This window comes from Prionailurus bengalensis, chromosome C1 (genome assembly GCF_016509475.1).
Source record: "Prionailurus bengalensis isolate Pbe53 chromosome C1, Fcat_Pben_1.1_paternal_pri, whole genome shotgun sequence".
Lineage (NCBI taxonomy): Eukaryota > Metazoa > Chordata > Mammalia > Carnivora > Felidae > Prionailurus > Prionailurus bengalensis.
The window spans coordinates 221,925,356-221,948,952 of record NC_057345.1 but is presented as its reverse complement, the minus strand read 5'-3'; the positions used below and the strand labels follow the sequence as shown (position 1 = coordinate 221,948,952).

Below are 23,597 nucleotides of genomic sequence, written 5' to 3'. Positions count from 1 at the left end.
CTAGAAAGGGGTCACACTTGGGGGAAGGCCCGGCGCGGGATCCGCGGCAAGTGCGGGCGGGCAGGGCGCCGCCCGGTCACTCACCCCCGCGGCGGGGGGAGGGGGGGGTGGCGCGCGGGGACTGCGCGGGCGGAGGGGGCGCCGCGTTCGAGCCCGGGGTCGGTTCCCCACGTCTCCCACCGAGCAGACCGCGGTGTCGTGTCGGCGGTGATGTCACAGCTCGGCTCCAGGCCCCCCGCCCCCTCCGGTCCCAGCCCCCCTCCCCGAGGCGGCCGCGACGCCCGTCCCTCTCCCCGCGCGACAAACCAGCTGGCGGCTGGGGCTCGGGCGCCGCGCGCAGCCAACCAGCGCGGCGGGAGGGGCGCGGGGCGGGCCGGGCCGGGGGCGCGCAGCCCGTCACGCGGTGCCGCCGTCACAGCGCCCAGCGCAGCCCAGGAGCGGCAGCAGCTCCGCTCTCGGGGACCCGCGCCCATGCCGGGCCGCCGCCAGTGACGCCGGAGAGGTAAGGCGGCCGCCCGCCTGGCCTCGCCCCTGCGCCCCGCTGCCCGCACCTGCCTGCGCTGCGCCCCCCCCCCCCACCCCCAGCCCGAGCCGCGTCCTTGTCGCCGCCGGCACCGCGCGCGCGGCCCCTGCTCTCCCCCCGACGCTCCCCGTCCCCGAGGAGAACAATGGGGCAAATTCAGGGGTGACCGCCCTTCAGTCGCGGCCCGGCCGGACCCTCGGGAAAGGCCCCGTCGCCGCGACCCCTGCTGGGGCGGGACCGTCGCCGGGAGGGGCGGGGGTCGCCAGGGGAGGGCGCGCGCCGCCGGTGGCCTCTCGAGACGCCCCCTCCGTCGCTTCCGCCCTAGTCCTTCCCTGGAGAGGGGCCCGCGGGCTAGACCGCGGGGGAGGGCGGGCCGGGGCGAAGCGGAGAGCGCGCGGCCGGGGGCGCGGGGCAGCTGCCGGGGCCCCCGGGGTGGGGGAGGGGGTGCTGGAGCCCGGAGCCTACCAGGCGGGGCGGGGCGGGACGGGCGGGGGCTGCGGCGGGAGGCCCGCTTCGTGCGCACCTCGGGGGGGGGGTGCCCTTCATCCTCCCCCCGCCGCATCCTCTTCGGGAGAGACCCCAGCTCCATTCTAGAAAGGCTTGGGAGGGGCCGTCAGCGGATGAGGCCTGTATCTACGCAGCCGGCGCCCCAGTAACAGGTGTGGCCCGGCGGCGGGCAGGGAGGGGGCTGCGGGGCCGCCCGACTCGTGTGACAGGGACCAGCGCGGACGCGAGGACCCCCGGACTCCCCGTTTAGGCTGCGGCTCCCCCTCCCTCCTCCCACCGCAAAGCAGGGGCGCAGCCCGTGTGCTCGGGAAGGGGCGGCGGAGGCATCCCAGGGCCGAGCGAGGGTCTGCGGTCCCCGGGGCGCTGGGTGGGCGGGGTGGGGGTGGGGGGACAGCGGGCCGCAGGGCCGAGTAGGGGGGAGGGGAGGGAGGGAATGCCAAGTCATGGGGCCTGCTGGGCGCGGGCACGACGTCGCCCCGGCGCGGACCCGATGCGCGCCCTCGTTTCCAGGAATAGGGACTTTTCCCGAGCGACCGGTGGCCCCCTCCCCAAGAGGCGGCCCCCTCCGAGGCGCGCCCGCTTTGCTGGGACCAGAGGCCGGTTAGGGCATCGAATTGGACCTTGCGGCTGCGGAGAGGAGGAGGTGCGGGGAGGTCCCTGCCGCGCAGGGCTGGCCGGTCCCAACCCCGGGGGAGGACTGCAAGACAGAGCGCCCGCTCCTGCGGAGCGGTCACACCCGACCCGCTCTCCCTGCCCTGCTGTCTGTCTGCCTAAAGGGGCTCTGCCGGGGGCAGCCTGGCCCGGATGCCTGGCCTCTCGGCCCCGAGAAGGCAGCTGCAGGTTTGAAGGGCAGCTCTGGGGTCCAGAGCGGGGGGGGGCGGGGGGGGCTGGGACCGCACCTGCGGCGGCCATTTTGCAGGTGTGGTTGGCCACCCGCCTCGGCCGGGGCCGCGGGGTGAGGGTGGGCAGGCGTGGCGCCGGCAGCGGGGCGCAGCGTCTGCAGGGGCGGGTGAGGGATGCTGCGAGGGCCAGGGCCAGGCGCCAGGGCTGCTCTTGGCCGGGGTCGAGATCCAAGATGGGCTGATGCTTGCAGGGAGGCCGCTGGCTGGGAGACCCAGAGGGGGTGGGCGGGGGGAGTCAGCCTCTACCCGGATGCTAGGTCTGCGGAGGGCACTGGGTTCAAGATAGGGACCCGGTGAGCAGCTCTGTCCCGCCTTCTGCCGGCATCTGAAGACAGGAGGGGTGTCCTCTGTGGGGTGTGGTCCACAGGACAGAGAGACTGGGATCGGGCTTGGAGTCAGGGCTCCCCGAACCCAAGAGTCCCAGTGGGGTGGGGGCGCGACGAGGGCCTGCTGAACGTCTGCTGTGTGCCCTGTCCCCTCTCCCACACTGGAGTGTCCCACGGACTGCCCCTCCTGGGGCCTTGCCCTGGGCCAGCCACAGCCAGCCAGAGACTGGACAAAGCTAGAATTTATGCCACCCGACACAGGGGCCCGTCCACTCTGCCTCGACCCCCTTCAGTCACCACTGCAGACCCAGGGCTGACCATGTCCTTTGGAAGGAGAGCAAGATGGGGCCCTGGGACCACCGGATTGGGGACTGTGGGGGGGAGGGACTACCATCTTTGGGAACCATGCCCTTCATGCCTGAGACCCCGTACCTCTGAGAGTGGTCACTCAGCCGCTAGTGACCCCCAGGATGAGCGCACGGTCGTCCTCCTGCCCACTCCCGAGTGCTCCCTAGAGCACCGCCCCATTTAGGGTTCTTGGGCCCAAGGGAGTGGATCCCCACCCACATCCACTGCCTCCCTTTCCCCACCCAGACCCAGGAGCATCTCAGGGCCTGGTTGGGGCTGGACCACACCCTGCCCCAAACCTCTCAGCTTGGCTGGGGTGCTCAGGGGCAGAGCCAGGCAGGTGGGTCTGTTCTGTCCCATTAGCTGATGGGTCTCACCCCACAGCAGGGCTGGGGTGGCAGGCAGGGCGTAAGGGTCGGGGGTGTGGGCATGTGACTCACTGCCCCACCTGACCTAGCAGGTTTGCGGTTTAACTCCCAACAGGACCGTGATTCTGGCTTTGGGCACTTCCCCCCCCCCCCCCAGGTGCCTCAGGAACTCAGTGAGGGGCCATTGCACGGGGGGCACTGGAAGTGTGGAGGGCACGGTCAAGTCAACGGTCCGCTGAGGCTGAGCCTCTGACCCGTCTGGGTTTCTCTCCAGCCCTTCCTGTGTGCCTCCACGGTCACGTCCCCCGCCCCGGCCAGCTCCCACCCTGGCTTTGTCATGCGAGCCCCTGGGAGCCCCTTGCTAGCTGGTGAGGCCTCACTGGGCGCCGTCCCTGGCACTGGGCAGGACTTACCTGCCGCCTGGGTGGCTGGGTATCTGAGAGGAGGGGCTGTCGCCTTCTCGAAAGCCTCCTCCGCCTGGCTTTAATCTGCTAATCCTGGTCCCGCAGTCTGGCTGCCTGAGCCCTGCCCGCCCCCCCCCCCTCCTCCATGCAGACAGAAGCCCAGGGGTGCAGAGTGCCCGCACTGCCCGCCTGCTGGGTTCCGGGGCCCCCTGGGTCGGGGGTGGGGGTGCTGGCCAGGACCCTCGCCTCCTGTTCCTTCTTACTCCTCAGCCTGCTCCACACTGGTCTTGGGCTGGTTGTGCACACAACAGTCCCTTACACGCTCAGTCTCAACACACCCCCACGCACACTCACTCACATACGCTCGTGCTTCGGCCTTACTCGCACTCATACACATATTCACACACGCACGCTCACATTCACCCATAGACACACTTACACACCCAACCTCACCCTCTCACTGTCTCTCACACACGCGGCCTCACACACTCTTCCAGTCTCACTCTCGCACACTCACCCCCCCCACACTCCCCTCTCACACGCGCACACGTGCACACACGCACACAGCCCTCGCTTGTCTTCGTTGCTGCCTAATCCTCTCTCTTCTCTGGAGCCTTCCACCCAGCCTCCACGGGAGGTCCCTGGACCCCCTCACATGCCACCACCTTGAAGCCAGCTGCAAGCCCCCACTGTAGGTGGTGGGTCAGAGGAGAGAAGTAGGCATTTGGTGGGTGCAGACTGCGTTGCACATCTCATGGGCCTCTCCTCATGGGGGGCTCCCAAGCCCCCAGCCACTCGGGCGGTGCTCTCCCGTTTCTCAGATCTGGAGACTAAGGCTCCTGGTGGGCCTGTGGCTTGTCCGGGGGCCCTGAGAGCCCACCCAGCTCCCTAGACCCCGGAGATGGCTGCTCTTAGGACTTCCTGCCCTCCTTGCCACCCTCTACGCCACCCCACCCACCGGCCTGACCCCCACCCCCCACCCCACTGCCTCACTCCCACCACCCCACCCCTCCACCCCCCACCCCAACCCTCTACCCCCACCCCACCCACCGGCCCCCCCCAACCCCACTGCCTCACTCCCACCCCCCACCCCTCCACCCCCCACCTCAACCCTCTACCCCCACCCCACCCACCGGCCTGACCCCCACCCCCCACCCCACTGCCTCACTCCCACCACCCCACCCCTCCACCACCCACCCCAACCCTCTACCCCCACCCCACCCACCGGCCCCCCCCAACCCCACTGCCTCACTCCCACCCCCCACCCCTCCACCCCCCACCTCAACCCTCTACCCCCACCCCACCCACCGGCCTGACCCCCACCCCCCACCCCACTGCCTCACTCCCACCACCCCACCCCTCCACCACCCACCCCAACCCTCTACCCCCACCCCACCCACCGGCCCCCCCCAACCCCACTGCCTCACTCCCACCCCCTACACCTCCACCCCCACCCCAACCCTCTACCCCCCACCACACCCACCGGCCTGCCCCCCCAACCCACTGCCTCACTCCCACCCACCCCACCCCTCCACCCCCACCCCAACCCTCCACCCCCCACCCCTCCACCCCCACCCCAACCCTCCACCCCCCACCCCAACCCTCTACCCCCACCACACCCACCGGCCTGCCCCCCCAACCCCACTGCCTCACTCCCACCCACCCCACCCCTCCACCCCCACCCCAACCCTCCACCCCCCACTCCAACCCACTACCCCCACCCCACCCACTGGCCTGCCCCACCCCAACCGCACTGCCTAACTCCCATCCACCCCACCCCTCCACCCCCACCCCAACCCTCTACCCCCACCCCACCCACCGGCCTGACCCCCACCCCCCACCCCACTGCCTCACTCCCACCACCACACCCCTCCACCCCCCACCCCAACCCTCTACCCTCACCCCACCCACTGGCCTACCCACCAACCCCACTGCCTCACTCCCACCCACCCCCCCCCTCCACCCCCCACCCCACCCCTCTACCCCCACCACACCCACCGGCCCCCCCCAACCCCACTGCCTCACTCCCACCCACCCCACCCGTCCACCCCCTACCCCAATCCTCTACCCCCACCCCACCCACTGGCCTGCCCCCCCAACCCACTGCCTCACTCCCACCCACCCCACCCGTCCACCCCCCACCCCAACCCTCTACCCCCACCCCACCCACTGGCCGACCCACCAACCCCACTGCCTCACTCCCACCCCCTACACCTCCACCCCCCACCCCAACCCTCTACCCCCACCCCACCCACCGGCCTGGCCCCCCCACCGCACTGCCTCACTCCCACCCACCCCACCCTTCCAGCCCCCACCCCAACCCTCTACCCCCACCCCACCCACTGGCCTGCCCCCCCAACCCCACTGCCTCACTCCCACCCCCCACCCCTCCACCCCCCACGCCAACGCTCTATCCCCACTCCACCCACCGGCCTGACCCCCACCCCCCACCCCACTGCCTCACTCCCACCACCCCACCCCTCCACCCCCCACCCCAACCCTCTACCGCCACCCCATCCACTGGCCTGCCCCCCCAACCCCACTGCCTCACTCCGACCCACCCCACCCCTCCACCCCCCACCCCAACCCTCTACCCCCACCCCACCCACCGGCCTGCCCCCCCACCCAACCGCCTCATTCCCACCCACCCCACCCCTCCACCCCCCACCCCAACCCTTTACCCCCACCCCACCCACCGGCCTGCCCCCCCACCCCACTGCCTCATTCCCACCCACCCCACCCACCGGCCTGCCCCCCCACACCCCACTGCCTCACTCCCACCCACCCCACCCCTCCACCCCCCAACCCAGCCCTCTACCCCCACCACACCCACCGGCCTGCCCCCCACCCCTCACCCCACTGCCTCACTCCCACCCCCCCACCCCTCCACCCCCAAACCCAAACTTCTACCCCCACCCCACCCACCGGCCTGCCCCCCCACCCCACTGCCTCACTCCCACCCACCCCACCCCTCCACCCCCCAACCCAGCCCTCTACCCCCACCACACCCACCGGCCTGCCCCCCCACCCCACTGCCTCACTCCCACCCCCCCACCCCTCCACCTCTCCACCCCCCACCCCAACCTTCTACCCCCACCCCACCTACCAGCCTGTCCCCCACCCCTCACCCCACTGCCTCACTCCCACCCACCTCACCCCTCCACCCCCAACCTAACCCTCTACCCCTGCCCCACCCACTGGCCTGCCCCCCACCCCCCACTCCACTGCCTCACTCCACCCACCCCCACCTTTCCCCTCCATACATACCCCAACCCCAAAACCCCAACCCAATCCTCTACCCCCACCATCCCACCCACCACCCCTACCTGTCCCCTCACATCCCCACCACACTCTTCTGTCCCAGTGCCCCACCCACCCCACCTCACAAACAGTAGGCGTCCAGTAAATGCTATTTTCTTGTTGAGCTGGTTGTTTTAGCGCAAGTGGTCCATTTCCTGTGTGCCCAGAGAAGGCAGCCACCGCCCTGTTCAGGTGCAGATTTTCTGTGTGCCTTCACAGCTCCCATTTAGGGCCCGTGTTTCCTGAGGAAAGAGCCCCCCTGCTCTGGGTGTCCTGTGAGGCTCCCGAAATGCAGCTCTGGGGAGGGGGTGGGGATGGCCCCCACTGCACCTGCAGACCCCTCTCCTGCCTTCAGAGTGAGGCTGCTGGTGCCCAGGAGTGCCCTAGGGGGGTGTCGGGAGTCCTCTCCCCCCTCTCAGGTTTAGCCCAGCCAGTAGTGCTCAGGGGGGCATCAGTGTTCTTCCCCAGCTGTCGTCAGCTCCACCAGGATGGTGAGGGGCAGGGCTGGGCCATCAGTGCCCACGGGCTGTGGGTCCATGAAGACCAGGCATCTGAGGGGCCCCTGTGGGGCTGGGCATGGGGGTTGTCATCTGCTTTGTGTCATCTGATCCTCACTGTCCGCCTGCTCCTGATGCTTGGGCCACAGCACGGACACAGGCCCTGGTGCCTGAAAGGTGTCGGGATAAGCAGTGATGTGGCGGCCAGGCCCAGAGTGGAGGAGGAAACTTAGGGCCTCCCTCTCCTCTGCATGAGGTCTATGCTTGGGCAGGACATTCTTCACTAGCGTCTTATTCCCCAGCCCTCAATCATACTCTGTCCTGCCAGGTCCCCTCTTTCCTGGCTCCCACACCCCCTGGAGCCCCCTTCCTGCTGTCTCCCTCCTGTCTGTAACCTGCCACGTGCCAGCCTGCCTGTTGCTCACCACATCCCCTGGGTCAGTGGCTCTGTTTCTCGGACCCCAGAGCTACTCTGGTTTTGGCTTCCTGTCCTGTGTGACTTCCTGAAAATGGTGATGAGTTCTTGGCCATGTGTCTGCGTCTCTGCTCTGTCCTCACGCTGGGTACATGGTTTGTCTGGCGGCACTTGTTTCCCCTAAACATTCCGCTCAGAGCACTCGACATTGGCTTCATGGCCTGCTGCATCCAGTTCCTTACGAGCAAAGATCCACCCCTTTTCTTTTCCTGTTTTATTCCTCCACTTTATGCATTGTCTTCTCGTCTTGTTCTCTTTTCTTTCATATATCGTGTCTCCTTTTTTAGGTCTTATTTTCTGGGCAGTTTTGGACTTCATTTGCAAGTTCTTGAAATTGTGTATTTCAGCACCTACCTTTTCCATCTCTAAGAGCTCCTTCTTTCTTGTTACTAACTGTTCTTGTTTCACAGCATCCTGTTCTTGTTTTGGAAATGTACTATTTTCTTGAAACGTTCTGAGTATATTCATTGAGGGTTTTTTTTTTTTTTTTCATTTGCTTGTTTTTGCTTCCATTCTGTGCTTTATCTCTTGTTTTCTGCTGGTTTATTCTGGTCTTTACCTTTGAAACTTTTTACTCTTCTCTTGTACATGGAAGTCCTCCTGGGCCTGTTTGTGTTGGGGAGCCGACTGGGTAGTAGAGCGTGCTGCCACTGGTTTCCCCAGGTCTGAGTGGGATTCTGACTGGCACTCGGTGTGGGCTGTGGAGGCTCCACTGGCAGCCTTTGCTTTTGGTCTGAAGGGCTAGGAGCTGGATCCAAGCTGTCCTGCTCCCTCATACTGGAGTGTGGGGCGCCGGCATCCACACTGAAGCATTCACTCTCACCGGACATTTCCTTCCATGTCTGTGAGAAGAAACGTCAGCTGTGTGCCTGAGAGTGTTGGCAGCCACTGCCCTCTGTGAGGGTGGGTGGCAGGGAAGGGGGTGAAAGTTTTACTGATGTGGCTGTTCTACAGGCAGACTTACACTGAGGACCCTTTCTCCAGCCTCACTTCCTGCCCCTGCTCTCCACTGGCTGCTTTGAGCCCACGGGCCCAGAACCCCCGAGGCCCCTGCTGTGTGCCAGCCCCTTCCGGGCTGTGTCTGGCTCCGCCCCCTCCCACAAAGGTATGAGGGCCTGAGGTCATGGGTGATGCCTCTCCCCTGCCCTTCAGCATTGGGGTGACTCACTGGCGTGCTCTGGGGCCTCCAGAGTGACCCCTGGCCATACCTGGCACTCGTGCAGCCCGGGGGTCCTCCTCACCCTTCTGAGGGGTCTAGGGGCCCGGCCGGCATGGACTGCAATGTGTATCTTGTAATACTAAGAAAAGCTAGTTTTGTCTTTTCTTAAACTCTTCAGGAAATATCAGTGTTTCAGGAGGAGGTGCTGCGTTGCTGTGGTGCTCTAGGGTGTGCCGCTGGGCTGGGGGTGGGCAGACTGATGCCCGAGGGGACAGCGGCCAGGGAGGCCTTGGCGCCCAGTGCGGATGTGTGCAGGGGCCAGCCCCAGGCCTCGGGCAGCCTTTGCTTGTCCGTTTCTCCACAGAGGTTTGGCCTGTGCTTGCGCATGCTGCCCACACCCCTGCTCCGTTCCTTTGTCCTGTTCCTTGGAGAAATACTCCAAGGGCCCTGAGAAACAGATGTGAGCTCCTCGAGGGGCTGGTCCCATCCTCTGTGTCCGCAGTGACCTGTCCGCGGGTGGGTCCTCCGCGTGTTTTCACCAAGTGAACGGATTTCAACTCCCCTCCTAACCCGGGGGCCTTGGCCCATGGCTCCGGGTCTCCCTCCCCCGTGGTCCTGACCATCGTCACTTCCTCGTCCACATGCGTGCCTGCTGTCGCCTGGCCCCTCTCGTCCTTCTCCTGCTGACTGTCTTCTCTGCCCCACTTCTCACGGATGCAGCCCAGGTCTTGTCGCCCTCAGACCCTGATGGCAGCCCTCTTCGGGCCTCGGGGCAGACCCTCGTGGCTCGGGGGCCCTCTGGAACAGTTCCTCGGGCTCCTCTTGGGTTCTGGCATGCTCCCTGCACCTGCGTGGTTCTCCCGGCTCTGAGCCCGGGCTGGCCTGCTCATCACCCCTGCACACGCCCTCCCGGCCGCCCTCTGCAGCACCTGCAGCCACGTGACCCTCCACCCCTAAAGGGACCATGGCGCGCTTTCTGCCTTCCCTTGTCCTCTCAGACGCCTCACCAGGCGCTGGGAGGGGAGCTTGGCCTTCTTCCTGCTCTCCAGCTTGTGGCGTGTCTGCGGCAGTGACCCCCCAGTCCCACACCTTCACCCCCCCTCCCCCCTCCCCCGCCGGCAGCCCCGCCCCCTGCCGTAGGTGTCACGGGCTGGCTCCGCCCCCTGCCTCATCACCGTGATTTCCTGCTCCCCTTCGTGGCCAGACTTCTCGAAAGAAGTTAAACACTGTTGGGGCGCCTGGGTGGCGCAGTCAGTTAAGCGTCCGACTTCAGCCAGGTCACGATCTCGCGGTCCGTGAGTTCGAGCCCCGCGTCGGGCTCTGGGCTGATGGCTCAGAGCCTGGAGCCTGTTTCCGATTCTGTGTCTCCCTCTCTCTCTGTCCCTCCCCCGTTCATGCTCTGTCTCTCTCTGTCCCAAAAATAAATAAACGTTGAAAAAAAAAATTAAAAAAAAAAAGAAGTTAAACACTGTTGTTATGTGATGGGGCTCACGAAAAAGAATACAGAGCGTGTCCACAAACAGCCACGTGTCCACCCTCAACTTCAGAGGTAAAGCTTTTCCAGCACGCTCCCCGGTTCCCCGGCACTGAGGGCGACCGCCCCCCTAACCCTCGCCAGGGGGCTCTGGGGCCGGCCACCTTGCTGACCCGGAGGGCCACATCAAAGCCTCGGCGGCACCCGTGGTCAGACTCCTGACCTGACCTGAAGGCTCATCATCACCCAGACTGCCCTCCACGTGCTCAGAGTGGCGTCATGGACCCCGAGGCTCCCCCGTGGGTGTGCAGCCCTGCATGGGCCGAATCCCCTCAGGCGTCCGTCCGTGTCCCGCCGGGCTGAGTGACGTTTGCTGTTTATGACATTCCCAGGGACTGTGTCTCTGCTTCATTCGGTCCCATCTGGACAGCCGCGGTGTGACCTGTCCTGTCTCCGGTCGGTGGACAGCCAGTCTCTCCATCCCCTCCCTCTTCCCTCCTCTTTCTCCTTTCTGCTGCAGACACTGCAGTGTTGGGGTACCCGTCTGGTCACAGAGCGGCCGGTCCCATAGTCTGCGACTGTACTGGATGTGTCTCCCCTTGTTGTTTCTAAGGACCGTGTTGTTCCCTGTGACCTGTCCTTACAACAGCTCGTGTTGCCACATGCTTTAACGCTGGGACCTGAGGGGTGTGGTTTGGAGCCCACGCTCTTGATTACCGTGGTGGTTGAGTGTCGTGTCCTGTAAGTGACCTGTTCAGATCTCGTTGCTATTTTCTCGACCTTTTTGTTTGTTTATTCGGTTTTCGTGTGTTGTCTGTATGTTCTGCACACGAGTCCGCGTGACTAGATGTGCTAAAGACATCTCCGGGCGCCTGAGCGTCTCTGCACCCACGATGGTATCTCGATGTCTGGGCTTTTCCTTCTGGAGTCTTCTGTGGGTTGAAGCCTCAAAGGAGAACGTGGCGATAGCACCCGTCTTCGTTTTCTCCCCAAACTGTTGTTCACGTTCGGGTCTTGAGTCTGGGTGGAATTGGATTTGGTATAAAAAAGGAGTCTAATTCTGTGTTTCTCCATATGGCCAGCCAGTTGTCTTCATCCCCCCGGGCCGCTGCAACAGAACACGGCAGGCTGGGCGGCTCATAGACCCCAGTGATTTCTCACACTTCTGAGGCTGGACGTCCAAGGTCAGGGTGCCGGCAGGGCCAGGTTCTGGCGAGCGCCCGCTCTGGGTTGCAGTTGGCCAACTCCATCGCAAAGCGGAAGCAGGCTCTCTTGGGACTTTGATAAGGGCGCTAATCCCATACGTGCGGCCCACCCTCACCAACTCATCTGACCCTAACCGCCTCCCACTGCCTCCCCCATACCACCCCGTGGGGTAGGGTTTGGGTTAGGAATGTGGGGACACGGACGTTCAGTCCACAGCCAGTTTTGTCAGCCATGCAGCTTCCGGATCCCTCCCTTCCCCGCTGACCTGCACGGCCCCCTTGGTCCGCTCTCCGAAGGGCTGGGTCTGTGCACGTGTGTTTCTGGGTCTCTTCTGTTACCCTGGTGGTGACTCACCTGGTCCCAGCCACGCCATCTTAACCACCATAGCTTTATATTAAATCTTCATACCAGGAGGGCGTGTCCTCATCTACCCTCTTGTGTTTCTTCAGACGGTTTCCGGTATTCACAGCGCCTCACTCTTCCGTAGAAATTTTTGGAAAGAGTCTGTCAACTTTCCAGAAAAAAATGTATTTGAGGTTTCGTTTGAAATTACAGTGAATTTTTGATTCACTCGGGTGAAAATAAACGTTTTTTAAAAGATACTGAAAATTTTCCACAAGCAAGTTATAGGTCTTCATTTATTTAGATTTTCTATAAAATTTTTGTGAAGGTTAAAAACGTCCTCATAAAAGTTATGCACATCTTTTGTGATATTTATTACTATCAAGGTTCTATATGCTTTGGGTCAATTTTTATTTTTAATTTTTTAACGTTTATTTATTTTGAGAGAGAGAGAGAGAAAGTGAGCAAGCAGGGGAGGGGCAGAGAGAGGGGGAGACAGGGAATTGAGTTATTCTTCAAAGGTACCTTAAAAATATATTTTAGCCACTAGGGTGGCTCAGCCGGTTAAGCATCCAACTCTTGATTTCAGCTCAGGTCATGATCTCATGCTCATGAGATCAAGCCCCACGTGGGGCCCTGCGCTAAGCATGGAGCCTACTTGGGATTCTCTCTCTCTCTCAAAAAAGAGATACACACACACACACACACACACACACACACACACCTCTTTAACTCTTTGCCTCTAGTATATTCCAGTGTGGTTGGTTTCTAGCAATTTTACCGTACCTTCCCCAATTCAAATAATTTGTCTGTGGATCCTCTTGATTTCTGTGTGGATAAGCAAATGGTCTGTAAATGATGGCAATTTGGGTTTCTTCTTTCCAATCTGTATTTTGTCATTGTTATTTCTTTTTCATGTCTTATCGCTCTGGCCAGAACCACCACTTCCATGTGAAAAAGAAGTGTGATGGGCGTCCCAAACTTGTTTTTGAATGTAAAGGAAATGTTCCTAATATTTTAGCATTAAGTATGATGTTTGGGTAGGGTTTTAGCAGATACGTATCATGAGATTAAAGATTTCTTTTATTCTCGTATTGCCAAGAGTTTTATCATAAACAGATTTTGAAAACTGTTGAATGCTTTTTCAGTATCATTTGGCTTTTTCTCCTTTAATCTGCTATGTGGTGAATTCTATTAATAGATGTACTTATGTTAAACCATACATATGTTATCGTACCGGTATTCTTGGAGTAAACCTACCGCGTTATCCGTTTTATTTGCTGCTTGGCCCTCTTGCTAATGTTTCAGACTTTTGTATCTATGTTCATCAGTGAGGTCAGTCTATGGTCTTCTTTTCTCAAATTTCTTTTGTCTAATTTGATGCTAAGGTCATATTGGCCTCAGTGAGTGAGTCGGGAGTATAATCTCCCTTCCTCTGTCTGCCTCTCATTTTTCTGTTCTCTTGAAGAGTTTGATTACGATTGGAATTACCTAGGTTTTTGAATGTGTGTTGGGGTTCACTTGCAAAAAGCGTCTGTGTCTGCTGGGTTTTTTTGGTAGGTAGATTTTTAAACTATTGAATCAACTTCTTTAATAGTTATAGGAAAATTCAGGTTCCCACTGAGTAGTTTTTCTCCTGGTTACAGATCATCGTTCCCTGCTTCTTGGCATGCATAATAATTTTTTTTTTATCAGATTCTAGACATTTCTACATCGTGGAGTGTCTGAATTATGCCTTCTTCTTAGAAAACATGTTGGGCTTTAGTTTGGCAGGCAGCAAATTACTTGAGATAATTTGATCCTTGAGACCTGGTTTTAAGCTTTCCTAGAGTTACTCTAGAGTAGATGTCGCTCCAGGGACAGTGAAGCCTGCTGCTGAAGTATGATTTCTTTGGGGTCTCTACTGAATGTCTGGGAGGGAGGGATCGAGAGGACTCTCTTCTGGCTGGTTGATGCACACATACCTTCTTTTATGTGAGCTTTGGGAACCTGTGTCTTCTTTGCCTGGACTACATGGGGACAGACTAGTTCTCTACAAAGACTCAAGGGAACCTCTGCTACCCAGCAGCTATTTCCTTTCCAGAACTCTGCTCCACGACGTCCAGCCGCTTCAAACTACCCAAACTCTGGCCTCCATCTCCTCAAGTCATGAAAGCTGCTTGGGTCCTACGTCCCAAAGCCTGAAATCTGGAAATTGCCTCTGGGCAGATTTGGAGTGATTATAGGTTTCCTCTTGTCTGTTTCCCTTCTCTCCGTGATCACAGCCGTGCACTGCCTGCTGTACAATGTCTGAAAACAGTTAATTTCATACATTTTGTTCAGTTTTTGGGTTGTTATTTACAGTGAGAGTTTAAAGGTACCCTTGTAGCTTCCATCGTGGCTGGATGTGGAAGTGCCGGAAGTTTCTTCTTTTGTGTATTAGCCATCTCGAAGTTTATTTCTCAATTTTCTTTTTTTAAGTTACTTTCACTTTATTTTCTTTTCTTTAGAGAGAGCGTGAGCATGCAGATGTGTGTGCAAGCAGGGGAGGGGCAGAAGAGGAGGGAAAGAGAATCTCAAGCGGTCTCCACGCCTAGCACAGAGCCAGACGTGGGATGTTATCTCACGACCTGAGACAAAATCAGGAGTTGGTCCATGAACAGACTGAGCCCCCTGAGTGCCCCTCTTTTGAAGTTTTCTAAACACAGGTCTTTAATGATCTTTTATTGATTTTTAATTGTGTTCAAATTACACGATCCATTTGACACAGAGTCTTTGACATTTATTAGGAGTTGTTTTGTGACCTACTACGTGGTGAAATGTTGTAAATGTTCCATGGGTGTCAGAAAAGGGACCGTTTCTCTCATTTTCCAGAGGAAGACAGCACCTGTGTTCATCAGTTCGTGATTATCACGTTCAGGTTTTCTACATCTTTGCTAATTATGTCTGCTCGATCTGTCGGTGAGTGAGGGATTCGTGAAAATTCCTGTCACGATAAGTTAATGAATTCTTTCGTGGAGCATGACTCTTAACCTTGGTTTTATGTTTTCATCGTGTTGTCTCTCTGGGACCGTTCTGAGTAATTTTTTCTGATATGTTTTCCAGTTCATTAATTCTCTGCTCAGCTTCATTCAATTTGCTGATTAATATGTCTGCTAAGTTTTGAAATTTGAATGGTTACATTTTCATTTCTAAAAGTTCTGCACGGTTTTGGCCCCATATTTTACACCATCATTTCCCATTCCTGTTTATTTCTCTAAGCATTTTAGGCACACGTATTTTATAATCTGTGGCTGACAATTCCAGTATCTGTAATCTTCGGTAGTCCAGGATGAAGATCTAATTCTAGTTCTTTTTTCGTTTCCTTTTCTACCCCCCAGCCCACCCCCACCCCCCACCAGAACTCTTGCTCATGGTGAATTGCTTCTCTGGCGTTTGGGTAATATTTAATTGTGAGCATCCATTTGACTGATCTTCATCTGTGGGAATCCTGGTGACCCGAGAAGAGGAAGCTGTTTCTTCTATTTATCATCATTATTTTTTAGTCTTTATTTTTGAGAGAGACAGAGAGAGAGAGAGAGATTGTGTGTGAGTGTTGGGGAGGGGCAGAGAGAGACAGAGGATCTGAAGCAGACTTTCGCACTGTCAGCACAGAGCCCGATGCGGGACTTCAACCCACCGACCTCAACCCACCGACCGTGAGATCATGACCTGAGCCGAAGACACTTAACCAGCTGAGCACACCCCGCCCCAGGCGCCCCAAGGGCTAAGCTGTTTCTCAGGAGATTTGTTCTTGTGGTTGTGATGTGCTGTAGCGGCTGAGCCCCGCTCTGAGGTCACTTCTCAAACTTGGGTTTCACTGATCATGCAGGGGTCGCAGATTTGAGACCCAAACCTGCACGAGGACAGTTCTGTGACCTCGGAGTCTCGGAAACACTGGCTTTTCCACCCCAGGGAGCTGAGAGGTGTCACAGTAATTCCCCTGGGTCCCTTTGATGACAGGTGGCTTTTCCCCAGCCTTCCATGTCACACGATTTGGTTCCACTTCCAACTTTGTGTGTGCTTGAGGCCACGCCCTCCAGCCTCCATTCAGCAGGCAAAACCCAGAAAAAATTCACCTGTTTTCCTTGTTGGTTGAGAAATACGACTTTTATTTATTGATTCATCTATCTATCTATCTATCTATCATTTATCTATTTATAATTTTCTATTCTATTCTAGAGAGAGAGTGAGAGCAGGGGAGAGTCGGTTGCTCAGCCGACTGAGCCATTTGGGCGCCCCTAGAAATACTAACTTTGATGAGCCAACTGTTTTTGTCTTCGCACATGCCGGTGTTTGCCAACCAAAAGGAGGTCTGTTTATCTACTTATTTGCCTGGGCCATTTGGTAATTAAAACAAATTCTGTAAGTGTGACCACAGCCTAGAAGGGTCAGATACAGCCGCCAAACCTGTTTATGGAATCAGCAGGTGTCCGTCTCTGTCCCGTCCCCATCAGCTCTCCCTCTCTCTCTCTCTCTCTCTCTCTCTCTCTCTTGGCTGTTGTGTCGTGCTCAGTCGCTCCATCGTTCCGCGGTGCTAAATAATGTGCTTATTCTGCTGAATGGTGTTTGCCTGGTTTGGAAGTTGCATAAGTGGAATTATAAAGTGTGTACCTTTTGTGTTTGAGTCCTCTTTTCTCGGTGTTATGTTTGTGAGATTCGTCCATTTATCTTCTCTCCCTCTTGAAATGCCACCAAAATAAGGGCAAAGGTAAACTCAAGAAAGACCTAAACTCTTCGGGCGGGAAGAAAGACCAGAGAAGGCACAGTAACCGCGTTTTGGAAAATGAAAAGCCGAACCCTCGTGGTGACTGACGGCAGACTCAGGAAAGCTGGACCCCAAGGAGGCCGAGGGGAAACCGGGAAGCGACCCGTGGTGTCCCCACAAGGCTCAGGACCTGGGCACCCAGCTGCCTGTGGCAGTGAGGGCGAGATTCAAGGGGACCTGCCCGAAGTCTGCTTAAGGGGCAGCTGGATTCCCAAGGCTTCTCCACTGCTCCTTCTCTGTCTCTTTCCACCTTTCTAACCCTTCGGCCGTGACTTAGTCAGTGCTCACCAGTGACTGATTCAGTGACCGAGTCCAGCCCCCTCCCTAGTAGAGTTTTTCTCGAATCTCCAGCCCCCTGCCCTATCAGAGGCTCCGCGGCCGGTCCACAGACCTGGGCCTTTCTCCAGGAAAACTCTCCTGAAGGTCCCCCCCCTGGCGAACCTGCAGCTCCCTGAGGGACGCCGGGGTCTGAACCTGCTTGGGAACAGCGAAGCGCCCCCCCACCCCCGGGACGGTGTGAACCCCCCCACCCCAGGCTTGTGGTTCAGCCGCATCCCACAGTTTTCATATGCTGTATCCTCACTGTTGTTCGGTTCAAAATAGTTTCTCATATCTGATAAGTTTTGTTTGTTTGTTTGTCCCATGGGTTAGTTAGAATTGTACTGCTTCACGTCCAAGCAGTTGGGGGATGTTGTAAGTTGTTTTGTTTTGTTCCGTTTTATGCACCTTGTGAGTATAATTTTATTTATTTATTTATTTATTTATTTATTTATTTATTTATTTTCTTAATGTTTATTTATATTTGAGAGAGAGAGACAGAGAGGGCACAAGCCGGGGAGGGGCAGAGAGAGAGGGAGACGCAGAATCCAAAGCAGGCTCCAGGCTCCGGGCTGTTGGCACAGAGCCCGACGCGGGGCTCGAACTCACGGACCGTGAGATCATGACCTGAGCCGAAGTCGGACACTTAACCGTCCACCCAGTTACGCTTAACAGGATGCTTAACTGAGCCACCCAGGGGCCCCTTGATTTTAATTTTAAACTGAAATTTGTTAGAGTTTGATTTATGGCTAGCATATAGCTAATTTTAGTACGTGTTGCATGCACTTTAAAAGAATGTGTGCGATATATATTTTTCCTTCTCAGTAGCTGATGGAACACGCAAACCAAAACAATTTTTTGTTTTATTTTCAACCTCTCTGTGTCTTTTTATTTAAGGTGTCTCTTGGCAACAACATAGAGTCTTTAAAGGTCTGTTTCGACAATTACATTTTACTGGGAGTGTTTACTTCATACAAATTTCGTCTATACTAATGGGGCTTTTGTCTGCAGTCTTAAGTCTTCATTTTCCATTTGCCTAACTTTTGTTGTTGTTGTTCTGTGTTTCCTCCTTAGTTGCCTTCTATTGGATTAACAAAAGGATTTACATTTTTTCCTGTTTTTTTCTTGCTGCTAAATTGTTTCTTTTTCTGCTCTTTTGATGACTACCTTAGCAGTTGAAACACGTATACTCGAGAGTCTAATATAAATTGCTGCTTTTCTGCTTACCTGATAATGCTGATGCCTGAGCCCTGTCTCGTGGCTTCCGTCATTGCTGCGGAGAAGTCAGTTGTCAGGCTTGTTTTCGTCCCTTTAAAGGTTATATGTCTCTTTTTTTTTTGCCTGGGTGTTTTTAGGATTCTTCATTTTTGGTACTCAGCAGTTTTATTATGATGCACCTTCATGTAGATTTCTTTGTGTTTATCCTGCTTTGCCTTTGCAAGGCTGCTTGAATCTGTGGGTTGATCTGTTTCAGCAATTGTGTGTATGTATGCACATACATATGTATTTAAACTGTTTATTTATTTATTTATTTTGAGAGTGTGTGTGTGTGAGTAGGGGAGGGGCAGAGAGAGAGAGAGAGAGAGAGAGAGAGAATCCTAAGCAGGCTCCATGCTGTCAGCACAGAGCCCGATTCAAGGCTTGATCTCACAAACTGTGAGATCATGACCTGAGCCAAAATCAAGAGTTAGATGCTCAACCGACTGAGCCACCGGGGCGCCCCTTGCTTCAGCAATTTATTTGTATTTTTTAAAACATTTTTTTAACTTTTACATTTATTTATTTTTTGAGAGACATAGAGAGACAGAGCACACGTTGGGGAGGGGCAGAGAGAGGAGACACAGAATCCGAAGCAGGCTCCAGGCTCCGAGCTGTCAGCACAGAGCCCGACACGGGGCTCGAACTCACAAACCGTGAGATCGTGACCTGAGCCGAAGTCGGATGCTTAACCGACTGAGCCACCCAGGCGCCCCTAAAATATTTTTTAAAGTTTATGTTTTGAGAGGTGGGGGGAGAGGCAGAGAGAGATGGAGAAAGAGAGTCCCAAGCTGGCTTTGTGGCGTCAGGACAGAGCTCAATGTGGGGCTTGAATTCATGAACCATGAGATCATGACCTGAGCCAAAATCAATAGTCAGGTGTTTAACTGAGTGAGCCACCCAGGCACCCCAGCTTCAGCAATTTTAGACAGTTAATCGTCATTACCTTTTTAAGTATTGGTTCTCTCCTATTTCTTCTCCTTTTCGATTCCAATTACATGCATGTTAGGCTGCTTCACTGTGTCCGGTATCACTCTGACTGTACTTTCTGTATTTTCCGTTCATTTTTTCCTCTGTTCTGTAATTTCTGCTGGCCTGTCCTCCAGTTCATGAACACTGCCTTCAGCTGTGTCTAATCTCTTGACCTCTTAATGTCAGTTATTGTGTTTTCAGTTCTAGAATTCCCATTAGAAATTCTTTGTTATCGTCTCAAGTCTTCTTGCAAAATTCTTCATTTTTTTCCATTTAATTTCTCCGTACTTTTCTCTTTATTTTGAATATATAAGTTGCGGTCATTTTAGAGTCCTTGTTTGGTAACTCCTAGATCTGGATCATGTGTAGATATGTTTCTTTCTTTCCCCCCCGCCAATTTGTTTTGAATCCTATAGTCCTGACTTTTCTCATGTCCTATGACTTTGGATGTATTGTCAGACCTTGCCCGTTAAAACACTGTAGAGGCTCTGGATGGTTTGCTCCTTTCCTTCCAGACGGGCCGAGTAGACGGTCATCCCTGATTCAGGCAGAGACTAAGCGGAGTCAGGGAAGCCTTGCAGTATGGGTAAGGTTAATCCTCCCTGTGGCTCTGGCCTCCCTTTAGACTGTGTGCTTCCCCGGGCTTTCAAACCAGGCTGTGGTGTGATCACCAAGAGGATCCTGAATGCTAATCCCTGTCTCCTTAACACCTGAGACTGCAAAACACTCCTGGTGGATTTTTAGAAGCTTTCTGCTTGAGATTTTAAACTCCACCCCTCAGAGTTCGGCACATGTCTTAAGGCTTGAACTGGCCAAGCGAAGTTCCCCACTCCTTCTTACTCCTAGGATTTTGGGCTCTCAAGTGTGCTTCTTTTGACCAAAAGCTCAGCGGGTTTCTCCATCCCTCGGCAACGGCCCTCTGCCTGGGAAGACTCCAGATTCCCAGCCTCTTGCCCCGTGCCCAGAATGCAAATGCATTTAAGGAGAAAGTGCTGCGGAGTGCTGGAATGTTGTCTCCTGCCCTGGCAGCCCCCCCATCTCCGGAATCTTGGCCTCCTCGCCTGCGTGGTTTCAGTAGCTCTTTGATTCCTTCCAACAGATTGTAAGATTTTACCCACCTTCTCTAGCTGGGCATGGCGGGAGGGGCACTGCTGTGCCGACGGCCGTTCTGCTGCCTGCTCTGCTTTCCGGGCTTCGTGCTAATGCACGGTCTCTACCCCAGAGCCACAAGCGTGGTCTTCGTTCTTGCAATGCTTTCAAAAGCAAAGTTCTTGCTCTATTTTTTAATTTTTAAAAATATTTATTTTTGAGTAAGAGAGACCGAGCACGAGTGGGGGAGGGGCAGAGAGAGGGAGACACAGAATCCGAAGCAGGCTCCAGGCTCCCAGCTGTCGGCACAGAGCCCGGCGCGGGGCTCGAGCTCAGGAAGGGTGAGATCATGACCTGAGCCGAAGTCAGATGCTCAACTGACTGAGCCCCCCAGGCACCCCTTTAGCTCTATTTTTTAATATGGGGGAGCCAATGGTTCCAATACCAGCCTCACCCCGTTACCTGAAATGCTGTTTTATCGTCTGTCTGTCTCTGGTCAGGCTTAGTCTTTTCTGTTGATCTCTGTGCCTGTGTCATTACTGGACTTCGCAACTTGTAGCTTTACAGCGAGTCTGATACCTGGTAGGATATGCCCTTTGTCCTTATTTTCCACAGCTGTCTTTCGAACTTTTGCAACATGCCACTGAAAATCCTGTTGGAGTATTTTGCTTATTGGAATCGCACTGAAATAATGTAGCTAAATTTGGGGAGAGCTGAACATTTTGCAATATTGAATTGAACATCTGCTCTCATAAATATTTTCCTCATTCCTAATGGTTTCCTATTTCGGTGCCGAACATTACTTACTCTACAGATATAGCCTCTTTTTTATTTATTTATTTATTTATTTATTTATTTATTTATTAAAAAAATTTTTTTTTCAACATTTATTTATTTTTGGGACAGAGAGAGACAGAGCATGAACGGGGGAGGGGCAGAGAGAGAGGGAGACACAGAATCAGAAACAGGCTCCAGGCTCCGAGCCATCAGCCCAGAGCCTGACGTGGGGCTCGAACTCACGGACCGCGAGATCGTGACCTGGCTGGAGTCGGACGCTTAACCGACTGCGCCACCCAGGTGCCCCTCTAGCCTCTTTTTTAATGTTTATTTATTTATTTTGAGAGACAGAGGGGGAGACAGAGTCCCAAGCACTGTCAGCGCGGAGCCCGATGGGGCTCAAACCCACAGACCTCGAGATCATGACCTGAGCCGAACCAGGAGTGGGACGCTTCACTGACTGAGCCACCCAGGCGCCCCAGCCTCCTTTTTTAGGGCACAAGGCACGCTGGTAAATGCTAGAAATGTCGTTCCAATTTACATTCTCCCCGGGAATTCGTGACCTTGGTCTCGCTCTTCCCACCCCGGCTGGAATGTCCTAAGACTTTTCCCCGTTTCGAGGGCATGGAGATTTTCCAGCACGAGGAAGCAGTTTGTCAGGGAGGCACGTCCCTCCAGTCCCCGCCTGGGTGGTCACTCGCGGAAGGAGGGAGGGGAAATTACTGGGGGCGCTCGGGCCGTGTGGACAAACGCTGTGGCTGTAAGGGGCGCCGGGGTGTGGCGGGGCGAGCCCAGACCCCCGCTCCTCCCCGTCCGCCTGGGCTCCCGCTCGCGTCCTGCGCTTGCTGGCCCTCCGCGGTCGGCTGCCCTGGGCTGCCTGCTCTCCCTGCAGCCTGTGGAAGAGCTGAGGCTGCCTGAGGGGATGGGTTCCGCTCCGTGTTCCGGGGAGTTCCGAGGGGCCGAGGCCCTGGCCCTGAGAGGGCCTGGGAGTTTGTCACCTGAAACCCGCACCGATCCCCGCCCCCGGGGGGCGCCCCTCCGCCTGCACCGAGAGGCCCCCCGAGAGGCCCCGGGACCCGCCGCAGGCCCCCTCTGCTCTTGGTCCTGGGTCCCCAGAGGTCCTCACGGGCGGGGGTTGGGTCCTTGCTGGAAAGGGGTCTTTGGGGCAGATTCTCCTGAGGGTGGGAGTCGCAGGTGAGGAGGGTGAGGCAGGAGGTGCCCCTTCCGGGAGGGCGGATTTCGTGGAGCCTCAGTGTGGGCGAGTCTGAAGACCTGTCCCCGAGCCCTGGCTCTACTTGGATGCCTCCAGTGACGGCGGGTTCGCAGCTAAACGGGCTTGTGAGTTCATTTCAGACGGCTGAAGCCCCGAGCGCCTCTTCGGGTGGGGCTGAGTTGTTTCCCGGCGCTTCTGGCCGTTCCTGTAAACACCAGCTCTCTGCCCTGAGCTTGTCCCTCTCTGTGTCCCCAGGGGCCCGTCCCTCGGGCCCCCAGCCCCCCTGCGGTGGCCCGCCGCAGCCGCGGGCCGGCAGCCCCGGCAGCGCCCTGTGGGGACGGCCTTTCACCGTGGCCACGGCGGCCGCAGAGTTCCGCAGGGAGTTTTCTGCCAGCTTTCCTCAGGGGCCCGGGACCCGAGACTCCGACTCACTTTGGGGGCCACCCGCCTCAGCCTGTCGTTTCACAGGTGGGTAAACTGAGGCCCAGGGGTTAAGTCACGCAGCGGAGATAAAGGCAGGACCTGGACCGGGTCCTCTGGTCCCTGCTTTGCCCCTAATTGTCTATGACGCAATTTGCTCATCAACGGACGTCGATGTGGCTTCGGGAATGCCCCGGGCGCCTTCGGCACGAGCCGTGCGCAGTGGCCCATGACGCCGACACGCAGACCCCTGTCTCGTTGCCGAGGGCTGCCTGCCCCGTCCTTTCGATCTGCTCTCGAGCGAATCGTTTCCTTCCCTGCTGGTGTGGAGGCCATACTCGTGGTTGCGGCTGCCAGCGAGAACCCCAGGGTGTAGGGTGTGGGAGGAGACCCTGGAACCCTGTTCGACTCTGAAGCACACCTTGACGACCCTCCTCGATGCCTCGAAGGCCCAGACTACCCAAGGGTCCCGCTCCCGCTCAAAGAGCATCTGTGTCTCACGACGGCTGTGCCCGCTGCCCGCGTGCCCGCCGGGTCCCTGGCCAGATGGGCGAGGCCAGGGCTCAGGAGCGTGAGTCTGAGGGCACCGGGGCTCTATGTCTGCTGCTGCCTGTGGCTGCCCGGCCCTCTTCATTCCGGGCCCTGCCTTGTCCTGGCGTCCGGGGCTGGGGGACTGTGGCTGGGGGCGCTCAAGAGACAGCACCTCAGAGACCCGGCTGGCAGCATTTTCTGTGGAAACAGATGCTTGAAGGTGGTTCTGTTCCCGGGACCCCCTGGAAGCTTCCCTGGGCGCACTGGCCGTGAGGGGACGCGTGCGTCTCCACAGGCCCCTGTCTCTGCCTCGGGAGGCTTGCCGGTGAGTCATCTGGTCTCCGGCAGCTGTGGCTTTAGGGAAAACAAAGCTGTACCTTTGTGATTACTGTGAATATTCACC

General features: G+C 56.9%; 1 protein-coding gene across 23 annotated transcripts in view; it reads left to right on the top strand.

The window, feature by feature from the left end:
• Nucleotides 1-393: 393 nt before the first annotated feature.
• Nucleotides 394-23,597, top strand: part of KIF1A (kinesin family member 1A) — a 98,348-nt gene continuing 75,144 nt past the window's right edge. For all 23 annotated transcript variants that reach the window (XM_043578398.1, XM_043578397.1, XM_043578396.1 and 20 more), the window contains exon 1: nucleotides 394-502. The gene's annotated coding sequence lies outside the window, so the exon portion shown is untranslated. The remainder of the gene's footprint in view (nucleotides 503-23,597) is intronic.